This window comes from Schistocerca cancellata, chromosome 8, assembly GCF_023864275.1.
Source record: "Schistocerca cancellata isolate TAMUIC-IGC-003103 chromosome 8, iqSchCanc2.1, whole genome shotgun sequence".
In the NCBI taxonomy this organism is placed as follows: Eukaryota; Metazoa; Arthropoda; class Insecta; order Orthoptera; family Acrididae; genus Schistocerca; species Schistocerca cancellata.
The window spans coordinates 423,981,890-423,994,739 of record NC_064633.1 but is presented as its reverse complement, the minus strand read 5'-3'; the positions used below and the strand labels follow the sequence as shown (position 1 = coordinate 423,994,739).

Here is a 12,850-nt window from a genome sequence, read left to right as displayed (position 1 = left end):
TGATATTACAAATGATTGCTCTTTACATCATTTACTACTACATACAAATATAAATGATTGTATATCACCATGATTATTGATTACATATGTGTTCATAGTGTCCGGTTAGGAGGTAAAAAATTTGTGGCAATAAATTGAAATGAAGAAAACTGAAAGTTACATATGCAGAGATTGTTGCGACAGGTTCGGTCGCGCTGTCATGAGTATCAGACGTCAGCTGTAGTCCGTTTGGTTTTCTCCCACGTAACCGAAGTGCTTGGAAGAGTTTCTTCAGTTGCTCGATCGGCTAGCGTGTTACATTCTCCCACCAGCAGTAAGTTGTTTCTGCTATAGTTACTGGTATGTTGACGCATGCACGGTTTCGTAATGTTTTAGAGAATGTGTTCCTAGTCAATCATGTATCTCGCGTTCGGAAATGGGTCTTGGCTCTGTCGTGTTCCTGCAATGACGTGTGGTTATTGATTAGAGATACGTATTGTGGTTGTTTCGTGACCTGCTAGGATAGCCGAGAGCGCTAACGCGCTGCTTCCTGGACCCGGTAGGCGTGCCGGCCCCGAATCGAATCCGCCCGGCGGCTTAACGACGAGGGCCGATGTGCTGGCCAGCCTGGATATGGTTTTTAGGCGGTTTTCCACATCCCACTAGGTGAATACCGGGCTGGTCCCCATGTTCCGCCTCAGTTACACGGCGCGCAGACATCTGAACACATTCGCACTATTCCATGGATTACACTCGACGCAGACAGTTGGGGTACACTAATTCCATCCTGGGGGGGGGGGGGGGTACGGGCTGGCGGTAGGAAGGGCATCTGGCCACCCATTAACATGCCAAATCCGATTAACTATGGCTGACCCTGCGTAACTGCAGGACAAGGCTCAAGCGATAGAATTGTGGTTGTTTCGTTTGCAAACTAATGGCAGGATTAGTCGTTAATATTTTTAACATTTTTATGCAGCGACAAAACTAAACGGACTACAGCTGACCTCGGATACCCATGACAGCGTGACCGAACCTGTTGCAACAATCTTTGCGTATGTAACTTTCAGTTTTATTTGTCGGTTTGATGTCATCTAGCGAAACCTGTCTTGGATCGCTTAACGATTTTCCACAGTGAGGTGCGGTTCCTAAGGGGACATTTACGTTCTCTGTTCGTGAAAGCGTCTGGAGATTTAGTCACTGATAGCTTATTTCCCGATGCTTGGTGCTGTCAGCTGTATATTGAGATCTTATTTCTGCAATCTGACTGTAACTTTTCATTGGTTTTCTGTAACAATGACTCAACCGTTCCATAGTGAGTTACGCATGTGCGACGAAACCTGCACAGAGTTAGATACATGCAGCGTGCTCCTGGAAGTGGAAGTGATTATGAAGTGTCTCCTCAACTGTCACAAGGCTCGATATCGCACGTACAAGTGTTTGGCAAGACCTGAGTCCGCGAAAGAATCTTGCTGATTGTCTGTTATTCGGCGAAAAAGGGTGCATTTAGCTACGTTATCGCCTTGTGCTGGTCTGTATTTTCCTGCAGTATTTTCGTGGTGTTTGGTATTAATTGTGCATGAGACACGCGGCTGTGTGTAGATCAGTTTGAACTGCATTTAGTTGTGGTATACTGGCTGGTTGAAAGAAACGACGTCGGTGCCCGTTACGTGAGGTGAACCTTTGGGATACTGCAGTTCTTTTAATTGTATGCACGGGCGCATCTTTTAGGTTCTTCTTTTGCATTGAGTCTCAGGAAAAACGGACTTGAGTTCGTTGTCGAGGTTGTCCGCTTTCCTTGGGGCATCCTGAGCTCCCACAGCAAAGTCACACAGCGAGGATGGTTCGAAGTCTTTTAGTACTAAATTAGCCTAGAGCGTTGACTATTACGAAGGGTATCGCCGTATTCTTTTGTTACAATGTCCATTTTGTTCAGGATAGTGCCTGTTTAGTTATAAAGAGATTAAGTCTCCTCTATAAACTGAAACTTACATGAAGCTGAGGCTACTGCCCATTACCAAAAGAGGGTTACCACCTGTTGGTTGTGTTGCCGCGCGGGATTAGCCGAGCGGTCTGAGGCGCTGCAGTCATGGACTGTGCGGCTGATCCCGGCGGAGGTTCGAGTGCTCCCTCGGGCATGGGTGTGTGTATTTGTCCTTAGGATAATTTAGGTTAGGTAGTGTGTTAGCTTAGGGACTGATGACCTTAGCAGTTAAGTCCCATAAGATTTCACATACATTTGAACATTTTTTTCAACCTGTTGGTTGAGTATTATGATAAATGCCTACTGGCATAGTTGTAAATGACGTTAACAGTGATCCTTCTAGATTAAGTAACATCAGTATAGTTAGAGAACGGCCGCCACTGTCTACTAATGTGCAGTGAATTTAAGTACTGACCGGGTACGTGAAAGTGTCTGTTATGTAAGTAGCTCTTTTGTTATAAATGTCTGTTACATAGCTAACTACGTGGTTGTCAACGTGGTTTCTTAATCGTAATTCGTAATGCCTCCCTATTTCATACTTTACGAGAACAAAAATTTTTAACTCACAACTGAATGATTAGTCAGTGCATTTTGTTCATGTCTAGACAGTTGTTCGATGGGATGCTTTTACTTGGCGGTTCTAAAAAGTTGCCAGTCAGCGGTGTCCGTTGAAATGAGGTCACTTTGGTAATACAGGTCTCTGTTTGAGAGCTTCAGTTTTCCACAGGTCGGGTACCCTCCTGCAGCTGAGGGGCGCGCGCCTTTGTTGCTACCGATGGCTGGTCGAGATGGCCGGATTCTCACATCTGGCTCCTGGCTCACTCCAAGGACGGCGGGTGTTGCAAATTGGCATCGGATCGGAAGACTTATTAATGAAGTTTGGATTGGGAAAAATAAAAAAAGTTGAAAAATAAATTACAACACTCAGTCGTAAACTACCCAGTGCTCCTCTCCCCAGCCACCTCCCTGAGCCCAGTGATATTTATTCTTTGTCGCTTGCCTAAATAAGTTTTAGGACACTAAGATATTTTGAAATCTGTGTCAAGTCTGAGAGCAACTGATATTTATTTGCTCTAAATGACTGACATAATTCACTTAAAATTAACACAGAGTAGTTCTTTAAAAGCTCGAATGAAATTGCAAAGTGACTCACACTGTGGCGAGGTACTAAATTATATGGAAGGCTGTACGTGGAAAACACAACAAGATCTCCTCAACTGGACAGCACTCAAATTCAAAGCTAATAAGACAGTAGGAATGTAAGTATGTGTTGTTCTATGAAATTTAGCCTAAATCTACCTCCCGCTCTATAAAAGGACCATGTATTACCAAAACTATATACTAACAAACTGTTATCTTACTTAAACTGACTACAAGATATCTTGATTATTATTTCGCCCAGAAATTTTGTATTTTTGTACTTCTTGTGCTTGCTTTGTGAATGCGATTCCGTAGTACTGCCATGCAGTTTTTACGCAACGTATTCTCCATGTGCTGTATTGTCAAGCCTCACTGTAAGTCATCAGTCTTATTTCCATTAAATTTTATCAAATTATATTTTCTATTTTAAACTATTTCTTTTCTGAGCAACACAGGTTAAAGTACAGTGCACGTACAACGTGTGTTTGCATTTTTTGCTAGTGGCAACGTGACTCGGTGTCCGATTAGCTTGCGGTCGACATTAAATGTTGAGAAAGGTGTTTTACATTTTTAAAAAAATCGATGCACACGTCATCTTCAGTCGGGCAACTGTTTGCTGTGAACTGATGTTGCTGACCTGTCACTGGGGTTGTAGAAGCAGTCACTGGACACCCATGTAGTAGCGTGATAGGTCGATCATCCGTGGTAGCTTACCTGAAACAATAGGAAATAAAATTTAGGTACATGCCAGAGTGTACGGGCAAGTAGTTATGCATAAAAAAAATCACCGTTACTGAGGTTAACTAAATTGTGTGTTACTTTTTGAAGGACTTTCGTACCACAAGGAACCTTTTTGGACACACAGTGTGGCAGAGTGATTTATTCTGCGAGAACGCACGTACTACGACTGTTTTCGCTGCAGTATTCTTCCTCTCAGTGATGCCAGTTCTTTTAATATAAAATTTGTGGTGTTAGCAAAATTGGGAAAGATGGACTGTCGGGCTGAATTATTACGCAGAGATTACTAGAGGTCATCAAATATTACAAATGGCTCTAAGCACTATGGGACTTAACATCTGAGGTCATCAGTCCCCTAGACTTAGAACTACTTAAACCTAAGTAACCTAAGGACATCACACGCATCACATCCATGCTCGAGGAAGGATTGAAACGTCTACTTTGAAAAATTAGTGAATTACTGTGCTGGTAAATCTCTTATATTATTTGATTTTCAATCAGCTGAGCAAAACTGAACGTACTGATACATTTCGCTCTTTACCTATTCTGATCAACACTAAACTGACACACATTTTTTAGCGCAACGCAATCTGACTTTCAATCATCCCTATAAAAGAATGGCCCTGACTAACATTAACCTACACCTTTCACAAATCACTTACCTCACAAAAATCTTCGTTACTCGAACTACTGCAATACAGCGAGCGCCACTACTGCCAGCTAAATAAAAGATTCAAACTACTGAAGGCACTAACTACTGATAGGCACAGTTAGCAAAAGCAGGATTTTGATAGAGAACAAACAATGTATTTACCTTAATATTGTTCAAAAGTCATATTATATATATCAGTTCATGACATCCAGTCTTACAAATGTACTGTCTCTGTTGGACACACGTCCAGATCATCCGCTCTCAAAAATCCGCCATCTCACTTCCCCACATCCACCACTGCTGGCGGCTCACCTCCAACTGCGCAACGCTACGCGCTGTTCACATCCAGCTGCCGCTGCCCAACACTACAATAGCCAACAACAATGCAAACCAGCCACAGACTGCACACAGCACAACCAGTGATTTTCATACTGAGCGCTACGTGGCGTTACCAATAAAAAACCTACACAGCCTACTTACAGGATTCGAACCTGCGACCGTAGCAGCAGCGCGGTTCTGAACTGAAGCGCCTAGAACCGCTCGGCCACAGCGGACGTCACTAGAGGTCATCGGATAATTCAGATGGTAGGAGCAAAAATAATAGGAAAGGCAGGTGTTTAGTTTTAATATGTCAGAAGTTCCATTTTAAGAAAAATGTACGTGTTCACTAGTACTTGCTTTCTGAAACACATTTTATCGCTTTGCTGCAGTCAATTAATAATTAGATTAATGCAAAGAAATTCAAAGTTTCCCGCTCTGGCCCTGCAGGGCCAATCGGGACCGACCGTCTGCCGTGTTATCCCAGCCAATGGCGTCATGCGGATGCAGTATGGGCCAGCACACCGCACTCCCGGCCGTTGTATGCTCTCTTGGCTTTGGGGCCGTTGATTTTCACTCACGTAGCTACTCAATCGGCACCACGACACTCAGTGCATCCACTCCTCCCACCAAGAAAAACTCCTGCCAGTTTCGGAAGGAATATTCGGTTTAACGTCCCGTCGACATCGAGGTCATTAGAGACAAAAAAACGCTTCAAATGGCTCTGAGCACTATGGGACTTAACATCTGAGGTCATCAGTCCCCTAGAACTTAGAACTACTTAAACCTAACTAACCTAAGGACATCACACACATCCATGCCCGAGGCAGGATTCGAACCTGCAACCGTAGCGGTCGCGCGGTTCCAGACTGAAGCGCCTAGAACCGCTCGGCCACATCGGCCGGCTAGAGACAAAACACAAACTGCGATGGTGCAATGATGTGTAAGGAAACTGGCAGGGTGCTCTTTCAAAGGCATTTGCGAGAGGCAATTTAGGGAAATCACGGAAAATATAAATATGGATGGCCAGACGCAGGCTTGAACCGTCGTTCTCCCGAATGCTAGTCCAGACCCATCGTGCTAACCACCGCGGCATCTTGCCAGGTGCCATTTCGGAAGTCTAATGAGGCTCCTCGGCGTAGCAGATAGACACGCTGACCACATAGCTACGGAAGCGAAGAGTTAAATTAGTGAGAGTCAGTTACGCACATCCTATTTCGGTTGGACAAGACGCAGTATAGATATTGAATGCAATCGACTGGTACAGATGGTTTTCAGTTTCAAGACACAAAGAAATGACTGACATTAGTTGCTAGTGGGTACTGATTTGAATCAATGGGATAAGTTGAAAATTTGTGCCAGACCGAGATTCGAACCCAGGTTTCATGCATACTAGACAGATGCGCTGACCACTGCGCCATCTGGACACAGTGGTCACCGCAATTGCACGAAAACCCCAGCAAGCGTCCCGTGAGACCAAATTCTCAACTTTTCCACAGACTATTGATGTAGCGCCCCTTGCCCGTTATCTTCACTACTCGCGGCGTTTCGTTGCTTCTCGTAAGAGTTCTAGCGTGGTATGCATCTGCACCGAAGTGATCAGTTGGTCGTCCTCATTTTAATCATACAGGGTGAAATATAAAAAAACAAAAACCGACGAACTGCAGGGACGGATTCCTGACGATAAACAGAGGATAAAAGGTTCTATGAATATGTGCTCGGAAACTCATCGTGGCCACTGTAGGTGACGCTGACTAATGACAGTTCCTCTGACAATGTGCAGTGCGTTCCTTGTGTCTTGCAGGCTGTGTGACTGACGCAGCGTACTGTAAGTAGCGTAATGGCCCGGTATTTACGACGCGAACGAGCAGAGATAGTGTTTGTGTACTGCCAAGCAGATAAAAATGTAAATGTGTGGCTACGGCCTCCCGTCGGGTAGACCGTTCGCCGGGTGCAAATCTTTCGATATGACACCACTTCGGCGACTTGGGCGTCGATGGGGATGAAATGATTATGATTAGGACAACGCGACACACAGTCCCTGAGCGGAGAAAATCTCCGCTCCAGCCGGGAATCGAACTCGGGCCCTTAGGATTGACATTCTGTCGCGCTCACCACTTGTTTATTTTATTTATTTATTTATTTATTTTCATTTTGTTCAGTATAGTTCGTTGCGTTTGGTCTGTGCGGACGTCACATGGCGTCCGTTCAAGTTTATCGTTGATTCCTTCACTCAATCTCTTTATTACAGAGGACACTCGGCCCTCTGACCGAACACTCTGAGCTACCATAACGGCATGAATGATGATGATGAAATGATGGGGACAACACAAACAACCACTCAGCTGCCGGGCGCGACGCCAAGCAGATGGAAACGTTCGAGAGGCATCGCGGCTATACCAAAACAAGTACCCTCACAGACACTACCACATCATACAACATTCCAAGTCCTTTTTGGGCGTTTGTGTGATCATGGGTCCTTTAGACAGACGAACTTCCAATATCCTTAGAAACCTCCAAATCTGATTTACGACTACGCACAGTCGGCCGCCTGCCTGCACGTTCGTTTGTCTGAAAGGTTGCATGATCACACAGACGCCCAAAAAAGGCTTGAAATGGATGTGGTTGACGAGGGTACCTCTTTTGGTATAGCCGTGCTGCCTCTTGACAGTTTCCATCTGCTAGGCCGTACACAGACACCAACTCGGCTTGTTCCCTACATGAACATCGGACCATTCTGCTGCTTACAGTACACTACGTCAGTCACACTACCTTTACACTCGAGGAACACACGGCACGTGGTCGGAGGAACTGTCATTCGTCAGCGCCATTTTCCTTGGCAACGACGCATCTTCGGACACATGTTCATAGACACTTTTTTCCTCCATTTTCAGACAGGAATCCGTCCCTGCAGTTTGTCCGCTTTATTAATGTTCTCCACATATATGTAATCTGTTCATTCGGAAAGTCCGGAAGAACAGACATGACGGTTTTCCATTTACTAGCTTCAATTCGTGTCATGGGAACATGTACGGAACTGGCCATTTCAGGTGTTCCCCATTTTGCGGAGAGTGTATAATATTTATGGCTAATGACTCCTAAAATTGTCACTTCACCTAACAGTATTTTTCTGTTGTAAGCATTATTATTTACGATCCTAATTTCCTTACTGTCCGGCATTCCAAGGGTAACATACAAATAAGGACAGCTACTGATTTTTTTCTTCCGCACTGACGTTGCTAGCGTAGCTACTCTCTCTGTAGAGAAAAGCATTGTCTTAACAACATCACCTTCACATGTGGAGCTTAAAAAAGACAACCCTTTCCTTTACATTCCAGAAAAGGAATAAGCCTTATTTCATGCTCCCCTCCCACCCCCCTGCCCCCCTCCCCCTCTCACTCTCTCTCTCTCTCTCTCTCTCTCTCTCTCTCTCTCTCCCTCCCTCTCTCGATTCTAAGCGCAATAAGCGCGCGACGTTACTTAACCTTCTCAGTTCTAATGGGGCAATAAAGACTGCCTCACCATCTGGTAGGGATATGGAACACTGCTAATACGTGGTCTCTCTCTCATCTCATCAAGCTGCAATGTTAGTGATGGAATAAATCGTCGACTCTCAGGATTTGTCATGAGTTGCGAAAGGGTGTAAACGACCAGACGATACGTACCATCGTAAAGCATACAATGAACCTCTAGTTCATGAACCTCTTACGATAATGAGAGTTGCTGAGTATTAACAAGCAACACATCGATAAAAAGTACCGTCGAGGGCCTATAACTCCTTAAAAGCAACAGTCTTATTGATGAAAATGAGTGTTGTTTCAGGCGTGTTTCAGCGCTCGATAAGCGTTAGTGTTGCAGACAACGCACACAACTCTCTTTGCTTCTCTTACAGTAGTTATACAAATGGCCGAGGTGCCTAAATCACCTCATACGATACCACATTGATTCCACAGAAAAGTTCTGGCCAATTGCTTCCTTGAAAATTTGGAAATTTGTGGTAAGTTCCTTTGGGACCAAACTGCTGATGTCATCGGTCCCTAGGCTTACACACTACTTAATCAAACTTAAACTAACTTACGCTAAGGGCAACACACATATCCATGCCCGAGGGAGGACTCGAACCTCTGACGGAGGGAGCCGCGCGAACCGTGGCAAGGCGCATACCCCAGTACTTCTGTAAGGCTTCAAAGTGAAAGCACAAGGACAGTACTTCGAAAGGATATTACCAGAAAAGTCTTAATACGGTTTAGGAAATTCATAAAATGGCCATTTAGTTCGTCCAATGGAAACGATTTGTGTACTAACGATGCTGAACAACTGTTGATACATTTGCTGAACAAATGTCACTTGCCTGTCAGATATGCTTACTTAAGAAGTCAGACATATATATTGTTGATGGTAGTATTCAATAGACTGCGAGAATTCACTCCACTCTAAAGTAGTCACTTACTTTTGCATATTTAAGAATGTTTCGGTATCGAGAAAGTCATTGAGTTACATATGCAAAGCATCACATAGATGCCAAATACCAGAGCCTGCTAATAAATCCCCACTTCATACAGCACAAGCGAAGTACATATTTCCCAGTCTTGTCGCGAACACGTAGATGATGTAGGTAGCGTTAGCAGCAATCTTCGTGACATGCAATCCCATGTGTTAATTGATAACTGGTTCAGGCTGTACGATAGAGTCGAATTATAAAAAGTTCCACGTAGGCTGCCGTTCACTACTAATTGCTCCACGCAGCAATTCCCTTCTTACAACGATCACAGGCTGAATTACATTGCTACGTTCGCTTGCGACGTACGTAATTGGAACTGTCGGTATTCACACGTAATTATTGTAGAGATCGTCAACGAAACTAGAGCAGGATATGTTCATATTAGGTAACCTGTTCTTATGCAGTCGCGTAGACCAGCTCCAAGATATCGGACAAGCTTACTAAAGTTGCAAGACGTGCGATTCCTGCTGGAAAATCAAGGATTTTTTTAATGATCGTTCCAGCGTTTCAGGCTCTAAGTATGTCTGAATCCAGGGATGACATAGATAGCTGCAATTTGTTAATGACCACATGTGAATCGTCTACAGCATTAACATAAAAATATCCAAAAAACTTAATCTTTGCTGTGTATGAAAACAGACCAAATATCTCACAGGTGAAAAATAATAATATACTCATAGACTCAGAATTTGGAAACTGGTAAGACGTCTTAGAATACGCTTTATTTTCTTAAAATATTAAATTTTTTCCCATATTCTATTTTCCTCTTTTCTCACACTAAATTAATGTCTGCACCGAGACGATTTCACACTGCTACGCTACAGACAGAAATTACAGGAAAATAAGCGAGTCCGCAGCTCGTGGTCGTGCGGTAGCGTTCTCGCTTCCCGCGCCCGGGTTCCCGGGTACGATTCCCGGCGGGGTCAGGGATTTTCTCTGCCTCGTGATGAGTGGGTGTTGTGTGATGTCCTTAGGTTAGTTAGGTGTAAGTAGTTCTAAGTTCTAGGGGACTGATGACCATAGCTGTTAAGTCCCATAGTGCTTATTTTTGAAAATAAGCGAGTTTTAAAAGACAATAAAAGTGACTTATCGTATCACGAATTGTATTAGTCATTTCAAGAATGTGGGAAGTAAACTACCATACTTTTAGAGTTGTTATCAATAAGAGATATGACTGAAGCACTGACTTTTATTGTCTTCTTAGTACTCTCAGGCAGTGACATCTTATATGTTCATTATCTTTTGATCACGACAGCTGCGAGACGTGCAGGAAGCGAGTCAGTGTGATTAAGGAATGTACCAACAGAGATGTGGAGCCATGCCGACTCGGGTGCGGACAGCCCGATGAAGGCGGTGCCACAGATTCTCGATTGAGTTTAAATCTGGGCAGTCTGGTGGCCAAGAGGGTATAGTAAGCACATGAACCAAGCACGTACACTGCGAGCTGTGTGACACGTTGCATTGTCGTGATGGTAGATGCAATCGTGCAGAGGAAAAACAAACTGCATGCCGAGGTGAATCTGGTACCCAAGGATAGACGCGTGCTTGTGCTGATCTACTGTGCCGTCCGGAATTACGAGATCACCCAGGGAGTGCCACGGAAACGTTACTCAGGCAATAAAGCCCCCTCCTCCGGCCTGGACTCTACCGACGATTATTGCTGGGTTTTTGTTTTCAGATGTTTCACGCCTTACACGCCAGCGATCATCTGTCCGATGGAGCACAAAAGGTGATTCATCCAAAAATGCCAACTGTCGTAGTTCAGTGGACGTCCCAGTCGCAGTGTTGGTGGGAAAATTCCAGCGAGGCAACAGCAGTGAGCATAGATGCCTGAACCAGGTGACTGCTTCGTGGGATCATACACAGCAACGTTTCGCTGGATGTTCGTCCAGGAGACACTGTTCGTAGCCCCTTGGCTCACATCTGAGGTCAGGTGCTCAGCAGTTACATTTATATTCGCCCATCGTAAACCCGTGTCATCTATGAACCGTGGTGCACCACAGTTGCTTCAGGGTTAGCTTTTGGATAGCACCATTTTTCCAGCACCTCAACCACGGCGATATGCGAGTAGTTTACAAACTAGTTTTTTTTCTGAAATGCTTCCAACCACCCTCGGACAGAAAACCAATGATCGTGCCCTTCTGGACGTCAAATACAGGGTGCTTCAAAAAAATATATTTATCACAAAGTATTATTTTGTTCAAACTATCGATCGCTGCGCCTCGGATCGGCTATTGGAGAAACAAATACATAGTCTGGTTTATGTTAATAGCCGCGAGATGTCAGTTGTCTTCTGTTTTGCTTGGTAACCGTCATATGTTTAAAATGGCTACCCCGCAGCAGAAATCATTTGTGTTCTCGAGTTTGCGAAGTGCAATTCCGTGATTACAGTTCAAAGACGTTCCAGGTTGAGGTGCCAAATTTATCCTCCAAATGAGTGGAACATTCGCAGATGGTATTGACAGTTTCTAGATACAGGATGTGTATGTAAAGGAAAGAGGCCTGACCGCCCTCGTGTTTCTGAAGAAAATGTTGAACGAATTCAAACTGCTTTCCAACGTAGTCCTTCAAAATCAACTCGTCTTGCCAGTCGGGAGTTACAACAATTTGGCGTGTTTTGAGACGTTTGCTTATGAAGCCGTACAAGTTACAGCCGTTACAAGCTCTATGTCCGCATGACAAACGCAAACGTGTGGCATTTTGTAACGAGATTCTTGATGCTATTGACAATGATAAAACTTTCGCACCACGCACCGTGTTCAGTGATGAAGCGAGCTTCCATGTCAGTGGGCAGGTGAACAAACACAATGTTCGAATTTGGGACCTACAGAAGCCACATGCAGCCATTGAACATGTACGAGATTCGCCCAAAGTCAATGTGGTTTGTGCGGTATCCCGATCATCTGTTTACGGCCCATTCTTCTTTGATGGGTACACGGTTAACAGTCAGCAGTATCTCGCTATCTTACAAAACAGGTTGCTTCCGAGGCTGCACGAAGACAACTACATTTTTCAACAAGACGGGGCACCCCCTCATTGGATTCGCGAAGTGCGTGAATATCTGAATGAAACTCTACCGAACCGATGGATTGGTCGTCAAGGAGCTGGCGACTTAGCATCTCTCAGCTGGGCTGCACGTTCACCGGATTTGACACCCTCTGACTTCTTCCTATGGGGTTTCGTTAAAGACGACGTTTATGTACCACCACTCCCACAGAACTTGGAAGAGTTGAAGAACCGGATCCGTACTGCCATAACATCAGTGACGAAGGACATGCTTGCCCGAGTACAGGAGGAATTTGAGTATCGATGTGATATTGTTCGTGTCGCTGATGGAGGACCTATTGAACATCCGTAATCTGAACTTGAGAGGTCCGTAAATATGTGTGTAAAGTTTCATACTCGTGTGTCTTAAAGTTTAATAAATGTATGCATTCGAAATACGTATATTCTTTTTGAAACACCATTTATATCGCTTCCTTTCCGCGTTACGACTACGACTGCAGTGTTTTTCGCGGCCCTGAAACGCTTTGTATACCCT

The 12,850-nt window shown here is 44.4% G+C and overlaps 1 protein-coding gene and 1 non-coding gene across 2 annotated transcripts in view; both read right to left on the bottom strand.

The window, feature by feature from the left end:
• LOC126095038 (ras association domain-containing protein 10-like) overlaps window positions 1-12,850 on the bottom strand; it is a 1,121,197-nt gene that overhangs the window by 874,428 nt on the left and 233,919 nt on the right. The window lies entirely within an intron of this gene.
• Trnat-agu (transfer RNA threonine (anticodon AGU)) lies at window positions 6,163-6,235 on the bottom strand. Its single transcript has one exon. It is a non-coding gene; the product is annotated as a tRNA-Thr (tRNA).